The following is a 7,633-nucleotide window of genomic DNA, read 5'->3' as shown; positions in this document are numbered from 1 at the left end:
CCCCCCCACGCCCGGGGAGGGGGCTAGGGTGGGGGAGAGGAGGAGGAGGAGGGTGGGGAGGAAGGAGTCATGGGTGCCGGAGGAGGAGGAGGAGCAGAGGGGGCAGGAGGAAGGCTGGGAGAGCGGAGGCGCGGCTGGGAGCTCCAGGGCGGGCAGGGCTGAGAGCTGCCGTGGAGTCTCTCCAGCAGCAGAGGCGCCAGGAGACGCACGGCGGTCCGCAGATTGCATGGGCTGGGGCGGGGGGGGGGAGCCAGAGATTAGGGAGGGGGGGGGTCACAATCACAGCAAGGCAGGGGAAGGGGTTTGCAGGTGCCAGGGGGGCTGACTGCGGGCAGAGGGGGAATCCAGGGGCGGCGAGCGGAAAAATGTCCCCACTCGTGTCTACACGCACAGGGCAGAGCTTGGCTTTGCCAAGGGGGGGGAGTTGGGGGAACACCCAGGATCCCGGGTAGGGCTGGCACCCAGCAAACGTCCCAGTCAAGTTGAGGGGCAAGGCTGGCAAAGGGTGAGGGGCTCAGAGGGCAGGTGGGGGTTTATTTAGTCTCTGGGCCCTGGTGGGGTTTTGTCTGGAGAAGCCGAAAACAACAATAATCAGACAGTTATGAATGATAATCCCCATCAAGTGGGCTGAACTCGTTCTTTGGCATTTCCCAGCGTCGCTACTGGAAAAGCAGAGGGCAGATTTCCCTTAGAGGCACCCTGGAAATGGGAGCTGGCATGGAGCGGGCAGGGCTGATCTGGTCCACGCCTGCAGGCAGGGCAGGTTTTTCTGGTACAAGCTCTCAGGCTTTGTTCCGCCCCCTTGGTTCCTGTAATAACCTGGGGAAATTAATTCACCCCTGGACCTTCCCCAAGCAGATCTCTCTCTACCCCTCACCGCCCCCTGGATTTATGAGAGGCGAGCTCTGGGCTTCTGCCCCCCTTCCGGGAAACATGTCTGCGAGGTCCTCTACGGTTCTTATTTTTTAACACAAGAACATGGGTCCAATGAAAACTAAAGGCCAGATGCACCCTCAGCTTCCTAAAGGAGCGGCTGTGTGGCTGAGTGCTCAGAGCCATGGCTGGGCATTGGGAAACCTGCCTTCTAACTCCAACCCTGTGTATGACGCTAGAGCCCCATCTGGGCCTCAGTTTCCTCAGTCGGAGAATGAAGATGATGACACGGCCCCACCTTCCTGAAATGCTTTGAAAGTGATGGGTCTAAGTGTTATGAAAATGCGCCCTGCTGCTGTCCTCTGGATTCCTTCAAGTTACACAAAAAGCTGAGACCCCTGGGCCATAGAGAGGCAGAAATGGCGGGAGGAACGAGCATAGATGGGGCACAGGCCTTTTAATCAGTGTGTCCTCTTGCCCTGCTCAGAGCAGCCTGAAAGCTGGGAAGGTCGTGGCCATTTACTCTTGCTTCTTAAAAATATGCTAAGAAATCCGTAGGCATCTGAACTTCACGGTTCTCCCTGTGTTGCTGACCAGAGTCAGCCAGCAGCAGCTGGGATACGATCCAGATCCTTCCAGGCACAGAGGTAGTCAATAGGTGGACCGCAGGGCAAATCCGGACCGCCAGACGCTTTTGAACGGACCTCGAAATCTTTTTATTTTCTAATTATCGTTATTGTTATTATTTGTATTAGTATTTTCTCTGGAGTCTGGACCTTGAATATACCTTGATCAAGAAATTTGGACCTTGACAAAAAGTAATTGACTACTCCTGAAGCACTTGCCCTAAAGGAGAATCTCTATTAGCAGGGAAGTGACTATGACACACAGGCGAACAGTTCAGATTCCAACCACCAGTGGGCAGTGTTGCACACAGCATCACTTGCTAGCTCCTTGCAGAGTTTATAACTGAGATATAGGCCAAATATTTAGCAATCAGGAAAAACACACAACCCAAAGTGCAGACACCCATTTTAACACAACACAACGCACCCACTCCGTCCCTGGGCAGCAGGCCACAACTCTCACACAACCCGCTCTGCATGCCTCCACCACGGCCCAAGCCTCACACACCGGTCACCCAAAACACCAGCCTTGACGCGCTGCAGCGTACACAACTCGCAAACCCCAGGGAAGTCTACACCGCAACATACCTCGAACCCCGCACAGCCCCACAGTGCATGCATGGACCCACCGGTGAGCTCAGCCCAGCCAGAGAGCAAACACACGCAGCTCAGCATAGCGTGTGCCCAGCCAACACTGCGCCCTTTGGCTATACAGAGAATGCAGTCACAGTAACACTGTCACACTTCATTATGCAATCTGCTGGCCTTCACTGTAGTAATATTCATCCCGGCGAAGGCCTTTGGTAAGGGGCTGAATGAGATTCAGACCTTAAATCCAGAGGCATTCCAGGACAATTTTCAGTGCTTTAGTGCTTTTTAATAAGCAGCATCCCCCTCCCCCCCTGCTTCCGCCAGTCATATCCTCCTCTGCCTTTCCCAGCCAAGCCTGGCCGCGTGTGTGACCTGCATGAGAACACGGCTCCTTTTGGATAGGCAAGTACTTGGGGCAAGTCTTCAGCGCTGTCGGGGATTCTCTCGCAGCCCGTGCTTCTGAGACAGGGGGATCGGGGTTCCAGCTGTGCTGTTCTTAGTGACGCCCGCAAGATCCCAGGTGATTCGTGGCAGTATTCGCCGCAATTCACTACTGGGTACGGCGAGGCACACGGAGGTTAAGTGACTTGCTCGAGGTCAACCAGCAGCTCAGTGGAAGAGCTGGGTTAAGAGCCCCGGCGTCCTGGCTGGCGTTCCACACACGAAGGAGCTGTGAAGCTACATGGCTGTCTGGTGTTTAGATGGGCTGGACCCACCCTCCTTTGCTCTGGCAAGAGGCAGATACTTACTTGGTGTCCATTAAGGGACTCATTCAAGGTCATTGGGGTTGTGGCTTGCTCTGATATTCACATCAAGATTAGGGTTTATCTGCCTTACAATAGTGCTCAAGAGATTCCCCGCTCCCCCAGCCAGTTTTACAAATCCTTAGTGAGAGACAGTCCTGGCCTCGAAGAGCTCAGGGCAACTGAGACCAAATAGACGAAGGCAGGAGGGGAAACTAAGACCCGGAGCAGGGAAATGATTTGTCCAAGATCATACAGCAGGGCAGTGGCAGGAAGGGAACCCAGGTCTCCTGGATCCCAGGTCAGTGCCCTAGCCCCAGGCCAGCCCTGCCTCCGCAGTTATGAACTAAGCAGGGGTTACGCAGCTCGGGATTTAATGGAGGAGAAAAGGGAGGGATAAACTTGTGCAGGTTACCCATTAGGATACATTCCAGTCTTTTACCGCTGACGGCAACTTCCATTTCTGTAGCATCCTCCCACCCTCACCAGTTACTAGATACAGTAATCATTTCAGCCCGCACTGCAGTGCAGCCACCTCTGGGGTGAAACCTTAACAGCCCACAGTCCCATTACATAACTGTTTGAGCCAGGAAGGGAATACCTGCCCCTGCTGCAAGTGGCAGGAGAAGGGGGGAACTTTAGGACACACGAGCTCTGCCCCCTGCTCTCGAGAGACTTGTTATGGGCTCAGCTTTGTCGACACCCTCAGCCCTCCGCAGGGGTTAGTGTGCAGAGGGGCGAGCAGAGCCCGCCTCTGCAGCACCTTGTGGTCTCCCCTCTCACGGGGTGTCCAGGCCAGACGCTGCTTATCTCGGGAGGCAATCTACGCTGATTCCTAGCCCGGGGGCCTCTGCGGCCCAATCGTACCGCGCCAGATTTAGGAGGTGGCCAATCAACTCTAAATAAAGGCATTAGCCAGCCAGCTGGCTGCGGGGCTGGGTCCCTCCCCGGGGAACAGAGCTAGGACAGGGATTCTGGCTGCATGCCAGGGGCCATCCCTCTGTTATTACCTTTAAACCACCACGGACAAGTGTGCCTGCCCCGCAGCCTTCTTGCGTTGTGATTTGCCCCTCTAACATCGCCCTGGCTCCTTCCTACTAAGGCCCAGAAAGACGCTGTTCCCCCATTGGCCTTTAGCAGGCCGCCCGTAAGAGCTAGAACCATACCCTGAAAGGATGAAGGACAGTAGACGACAGACTCAGCTGATCGCCTACCCAGCTGGCTGCCCCATGGTCGTAGGGTAAGGCCAAGCAGTGGCCAGGCATGTCCTAGGGCGATGAGCACCATTTGGCCCCAGGGGCACAGATGTCTCAAGGGAACTTCGTGGTTCACCGCTTGCATTTCTGAGGAGGTCCCATGCCCCCCAGCCCTGAACACGAACATCAGCTGCCAGTGGAAAAGGAAGACAAAAAATCTATTAAATTAATAACCAAAAAAAAAACCCCAACAACCCAGCAGCCAAGTACCGGCTGGCAAAAAATATTGATCATCAGAGAAATGTAATGAGCGAACGTTAATGAATTCCTCCCGGGCGTGATGCTGGAGGAGATCTGCCTTGCTTCCAAGGGGAGGTGGAGGGGGGGACCTTTAGAAGGACTAACGAGAACAGCCCACGCAGCGTCAGGCTGGATCAGACGCCCAGGTGGGAGATGGTTCCCTCCCTTGCAAATGGATATAACGCAACTGATAATGAGATTAACAAGCCAAGGGGCATCGTTGCGCAGCGTGGCCAGGTCTCCCTTCTTGGCACAGGTTCTCTTTAAGTGAAGGCTGGTGAGAATTGGCAGCGAGTCCTGGCAGGAGTTTGAGGGCTGAAATAAGGGGTGGGCAGCCCGGGCCCCTCTCTAGCTGCTGCTCAAAGATAGGAGGGCTTGGCTACACGCCCCCAGGTCCCGCTTCCAGCCATGGCTAACAGCCATCGGTGCACCCCAGCTCGTCCAGTCACACGTGCTCTTTAATAGCTGTGAACCTGCTTTCCAAACGCCCCAGGCACCCACGGCTCCTCTGGACTGCAGTGGGAACCGCGCGTGCTCAGCTCCTTGGAAGAATCAAGCCTGTGGCTGCTGTCTCCTATGCAAAAGCCTTAAGGAGCGTCTATCTTAGTGTTATGCCTTGCCCAGAATTTCCTCCCATGCATAATGTGGTGCAGGGTGCTGGCTGCTGCCCTCCACTCCAGCAGGAGCCGCATTTCCTCTGAAATGGTGTGGCTCCTATGGGCGGTGGGGGCATGAAAGGGACGTATAATGTCAAGAAACCATGCCCTGTGCAAGACGCTGGGGAGCGTTGCTGCTTATTTGCTCTTGCACTCTTGCTTTGAGTCTGATCCCACCCTTAACTCCCATTTAAGTTGCTGGCGGTGCTCTGAACCAACTGTGCAAAACTGATGAGCAACCGAGGCTCCAGAGAGAGGTTTCGTCCCCGCTACGGCCCAGGAGTCGAGACTCCTGGGTTCTCTGCCACTTATGCACCAGGCTCCCTCGTGTGACCCACGTCAGCTTTTCGCCTCAGTAAAAGGCATTGAAGCCGATTTTCCTCTCTCCCCTGCCGGTAGGGACAAGCTGGTGAGCTCGGACACCGCAGATGAAAGACCCTGCAGGGCTGCAGTGTTCATAACCCTGGAGATCACGCTACCTGCCAATAACATTAGAGCTTTACCCCACAGAGGGGAGGCTATTCAGAGCAAAGGACTGGAATGCAGCTGCAACGCGCCGCGTTGTGCTTTCGGCTTACCCGGGCTTCCCTTGCTGCACGTTGAGGTACCTTACCCATTCCAAGGAGGGGCCTAACAAAAGAAAATTGCATCCAGTTTAATTCTTTTTCTTTGGTCCAAAAAATATATATTTCCCCGCGTTCCCCTCCCACTTTATTAAAAATAGTTAACAGAGGTAAATCCATGGGATTTTTTTGCTTGTTTCCTGGAAAATCAGGCAGCTGGAAATGATTCTTGCTCTTCGATCTGGCCTTGTCTAGTTCACTTTCCAGAGCATCTTTTATTATTATTATTTATCTTGGAGACCATGAGGCTGGAGGGCGGGAGGGGAGAAGGGAAGCGACCATAAGGCCGGCACGGTACCAATATTAATCTGCTGAAGTGGCTCGTACAGTAGGTGCTAGAGGAGGACACAGGTAAAGTGGCTGGGATTCTGCGCCTGCCGGCAAAGCGGCGAATGCAGCGTATTCCTGCCAAGTTCCCCTGAAATGAGCGTTTTGGCTTCCGCAGAACTGCAGCTTTAGAACGCGCCTGGCCCTTTAAATCATCCAGATCCAGTGATGTTTTGGGAGCAGCCTGGGCCTGAACCCTAACCCGTCATCCCAGTCTAGACTGACCAAGGCAGCATGCTGTGTTTGAAAGCATCAGGCTGTGGGCTCCAATAGACAGCAGGGAAAATGAATTCCAGCCTCCCCTTACTGCTAGTGGCTCCTAAAAACTCCCCCAGGTAGGGTGAGACGCCACTTGGACGTGGGTACTATCACTCACCTGAAACACCACCCACCCCATCAGCAGCTTGTCACACCAACTTGGAAAGGGTTAAGTGGGCGCTGCTGATTCACTGAGGCAGGTGGCTCATGATCCCACCTGGGTTTAGAGCACATGAGAGTGGCTATCGGGACAAGGAGGATCTAGGGTGTGGGCTGAGCAGGGTGGATGGAGGAGCCCAATCCGAGGAGATGGTCTGAGCTGGACTTTTATCTTCTTGTTGCTTTCTGGGTTGAATCTGAACCGCAGGGAAGGGAGGCTGGGTTGGAGGGGCAGGGGAAGGATGGGGCAGAGGCAGTTCTTGAGATTGGGGAGGGGATGGGACGGAAAAGAATATTCCCAAGGCACACAACTGTGCACTCACTTTTGGAGCCTAGACTACGTTTGCAGAGCAGGTTGGGGAAGATTCCCGTTGGCTCACGGGGTGACCCCGAGTTAGCAAAGTGTGCATGCAGACGGGGGAGGAGACCCTGGTCAACCCAGCTCCTTAGATGTGCCCATGATTGCAGTATCCAAGCCCCTGGCAGAGCCTGGCGTGCTTTTCTCTCACACGGGAGACGCCTGTGATTCTCACAGCAGCTTGCTGGCCGGGGCCGATGCTGCTCTGACGCAGCCTGTTAACATTGATCCAAACCCTCTGGAGGAGGAAGGGGGGGAAAAAAGAAGAGAAATGTCACTTATTAAACTAAAAGCATCGGCTCAGTGGGCTGGCATGGGAGAGGAGCCTGGCTCAGACACTCAGCTTATGAAAGCACACTCTAAATCAAACGCGCTGGCTTCTGGTTTATGAAGCAGGTCCACTATTGCAGGGGGCACGGCTGGGTCGAGGCACATCTGCATGCCCCCTGCTCAGGGAAAGGGGGGTTGGGCAGCCTCCCCTCCCGCACCTCCTCCTTTCCCTGCTGTAGATCAGTGACCGCTCGGGTGGTGCCAGCTCCCGTCCCCCCCACCCCACTTGGCCCGGGGAGGCTGCATCCAGGCGATTCACTGCGGCAGGCGAGGACTGCATGCGCCGTCCGCTTGGGGCTCGGCCCCGTAGTGGCGAGTGTCAGCTGACAACCAACAGAGGGCCCCGAACGGGCCCTGCCGGGTCCAACCCGCAAGAGCCAGCCCGGTCCTCCCGTTGCAGAGCCTGGCTGCCCGGCCCAGCGGGAGCGAGGGGAAAGGAGCTGGCAGTGGCAGATGGGCAGGGAAGGAGCTGCAGAGAGCTGAGCAGGAAGGGTGAGGGGCAACTCTGCTACTAGGATTGCAAGCTCTGAGGCTGTGGCCACTGGCAGGGCAAGGGTCTTATCTGCCCCTGGCCGGGTGGGCAGCTCCGGCTG

Source organism: Emydura macquarii, unplaced genomic scaffold (assembly GCF_026122565.2).
Source record: "Emydura macquarii macquarii isolate MOO-44397 ecotype Brisbane River unplaced genomic scaffold, CSIRO-AGI_Emac_v2 contig_306, whole genome shotgun sequence".
In the NCBI taxonomy this organism is placed as follows: Eukaryota; Metazoa; Chordata; order Testudines; family Chelidae; genus Emydura; species Emydura macquarii.
The sequence above is the reverse complement of the archived record's forward strand: the minus strand, read 5'-3'. Positions refer to the sequence as shown.